Source organism: Selaginella moellendorffii, unplaced genomic scaffold, assembly GCF_000143415.4.
Source record: "Selaginella moellendorffii unplaced genomic scaffold, v1.0 SELMOscaffold_189, whole genome shotgun sequence".
In the NCBI taxonomy this organism is placed as follows: Eukaryota; Viridiplantae; Streptophyta; class Lycopodiopsida; order Selaginellales; family Selaginellaceae; genus Selaginella; species Selaginella moellendorffii.
Window position 1 is genome coordinate 1 of NW_003314449.1, and position 3,645 is coordinate 3,645.

Here is a 3,645-nt window from a genome sequence, read left to right on the forward strand (position 1 = left end):
CGTGAATGGAGATACTCCATATTTCTAGTTAAAAATCCCAGCCAGAGTTACAGAGCATGGGTGAGAATCTCGTACCTCCCAGCTGGATTGAACTTTTCCGGATCAGGGTGGATCCATATGTACTTGTCTTAGCCACGCTTCCAAATCACTTGAACATCACTTGAGAGAAGGAGACTCACTATTAAACTCGAGGTCTAACAAGGCTCTTCTAAAGACCATTGGGGATATTTTTTGCAAGTTGCAGTGTTTCATTGAGAGTAACTGAGAATCAAACGAAACAAATCTCGCCATGTAAGATTGTACTGCCTGAGCAAAACCAGGCTTGTACGAGAAGAGCAGCCCACAGAAAAGCTTCCCATCGATGGACGCTTCTAATATGTATCTGTAGTTGAATATGTCGCTTACTCTAGCCTCGAACATCTTCTCGCCTAGCAGCTGAAGATGAGCTTGAAACTCTGTAGCATGAGTTTGACAGGGAAAAATTGGAGAGGTCCAAGTTTTTCTGCAGATACCTTTGTGAGATGAAACCAAGCTCTTGTCCGCATCCCGTTGCTTGTCTAGCACGAATGGCGTGGCACGATACTCTTGCCGCCTTCTCTTAAGTTCCTTACGCATGGATAGCTTTGGTTCTGATGGATCTTTCCCCCTCAGCATCTCTTCACAGAAAAACGGCAACCATATTGTCAAGAATGGCAGCAATGTCATTTAAAGAAGAAGCCAACCTGTGTCAAGGAAATACATGTCATCCAGAGCTTCAAGCTCTTCGTTATATCCCCCATAGAAGAATCATATGCCTCACTCTGCGTCCACGGAATCTCCTGCAAGGGAGAAACGTGGAGAAGGCCCGGGACCAGAGGGATTCGAAGTTGCCCAAACACCAGTTGCTACAAAATACGTAAAAGCCCCATGAGAGACTCACGTACTTTCCATGGCTGATTGTTGTGTGCCTGGCTCTTAGCATCAGCTCCGCACCAGTCGTCTTTACCTCCCGCCATGCCATTGTTTCTGGAAACGCAAATGAATTCGCAAGTTTAAAACCAGCACAATGTATGTACCTGTGTCCAGAATATAAAATCATTTTACACACGTTTGTAAAGCATTTCAAATTTATAATAGGCATCTGGGCTGTAAATCTCGCCTGAAACTTCTGTCCAAGGGATTCTCAAAGGTTGATGTAAACGCAACCTGCGTGTTTCCTGGCTCTCACCATTTTCCAAAGAGGAAGTCATTTCGTTCTGAAACCATGTACTATAAAGATAACCCTAACCAACTTTTATCTTGCAATACTTTACTTTGTCACAAATATCTTAAATCATTTTCCTTTGTTACATTGGGCAATAAGATATTATTCAGCAAGTTGGGTTGTGCTGCAGCACAGATTGCTTGTGTTCTTTAGCCGTGATGTACCTGCAAAGCTCAAGAGCTCACTCATTATCAAAAAGTTATGAAGTCATGCTCTGTCCAAGTTCTCTCACCTTTAAATAACGGTTGAGCAGCATTGTGAACTATGATTAGATCATTCTATGGGCTTTCGTTTGTTTGTGAAGCATTCATCTGTATGCAAACTCGGGATGCAAGCACCTGAAAAGATTGGATTTTCAATTAGTTTCAGATGATGAAAAGCCAAGTTTACATTGCCGAGTTCACACCCCATTATCGAAGGAGTTGATTCCCCAGATAAATCCCTGCACCATGACCTAGTGCTCATACAAAGCTAGAAGCTGGTCAACTGTACATGGCTTTAGAGTTGGTAGCAACATGCTCAAGACTGGACGATTGCTGGTGAATTCTTACAGACTTTCACCTAACATGCTAGATAACCGTAGAGCAGCAAGGAAAGAACATTCAAGAAGCCTTTCAAGATCCTACTCTTTATTTTGTAGGAAATTCAGCACTTGGCTCTCCAAATTTGCAGCATGCCAGGACTGCATTGCAATGTGTTGGGATTTCTCCTATCCAAGATGTGTGCAAGTATGCACATATTTTGAGGAGATTTAGAAGGTAGTAGGTAGACACTGCTTGATTCTTATTATAATGAGGCTTATAACATTAACTTTGGCCAATCTTGCTAAACAATAGACTATGGCCGGTTTAGTAAAAGGCTGATAAAACGTGTATGGTTGTAAAACTCAGTTCTCATGAGATTCTTACAACTTGCTTCTGAAAGTCTTTATGTTTTGCCTTTGTGCTTCGCAAATCTTCCTCAACTTGCTTGAGCTGTATTAATAGGAACGACACATACCTGGTTTCATAGGGTGAGAACAACATAAGGGTCACCAATCATGAAGTCCCTCACTGTAAGGTTACCTCTAGAATTGAAGCATTGAACAGAAGAATCTTCTTGCCTTGAAAGAATGTCGACTCTTGACAAGAGGAAGCCAAATGCATGGCTTTACGAATTTTTGTCTTTCATACTTGCTTCTGAGAAAACATTGATGGTTGAAAAATAAATATAGAAAACAGTTTTGCATCTCCTGAACCTTACAAATTCTAATTGCTCTTGATTGGATGATTCTGGCATGGGTCTTTTGCCAAGATTTAGGAACAAAGGCCTCGTATGCAGCATTTGCAGCTGCATTGCCACCAATAAACAGCATAAGCTCAACCCCTTTGTCTGTCCAGTCGTTGGAATTTATGGACATAAACTGTTGAAAAGGGACATAAAATTGGGAAGAGAGATTATTTACATTTACCTTTGATACAGAAGCTCCCATGCTTCAATGAACAGCATAGCATTTGTCACAGATTATAACTCCATGTTTGTAGAGCTGGAGAAACAACAGAAGATGCAGCAAGATGGAAATGAAAATGACTTACGCCCATTGGGGACCCTGCAACCTGCAACCCTGCACATAACTGGTTGTCTGGTTGCAAGATAAATGTCTGAAATTTAGTCGTGCTTCTCTCCATTTGCTAGGGTATCAAAGATCCACTCCTGAAAAACAAAGATCGGTGGACAGACCTTCTAGCAAAAAAAAGAAGAATAAAAGAAAAAGCATTGCATTGAAAACCTTACCTTTAAACAAAGGAAATTCCGAGTTGATGAGCTTAACCTTTACTCCAATCCTGCCAATACGCTCTGAGACACATAGATACACTGCAAAAAAAGAGCATTCTCAACTCAGAGGGAAAAGAAAGAACTGTCTTTCAGAGATCCAGTAAACTGCTTTCACAGACTTACAAGTGTATTATACAGGTGCTCCGACTGAATGGTAGAATGCTTTTCAAGTCGATCTGGGTGGAAATCTTGAGCGCCTGGCAGCCTTTGGACAGCACACTATTGTGATCAGATGGTCTGTTCACGATTCCACAAGTGCTGTGGAAAGTCAGAGGTCTCTTTGACGGCATATGAGCACAAGGTATATAACGTAAGGACCAATGCAATCATGCAGCGAACCTCATGGTGTGCAGCCGCGCGTAAGGACCAATGCAATCATGCAGCGAACCTGATGGTGTGCAGTAAGCTCTCCTGGAAAAATGCATTGAAAAAAACTGGTTTACCCTAAAAAAAAAAAAGTTTCAACCTCAACTGTTTTTTTGCCATGTGTCTTCATCTCCACCATTAAACTCGAAAAGAATCTCGATTGAATATGTCACCCTTGCTCTTTTAAATATAGAAGGATGACTAGAAAGGAATCTAGCTCT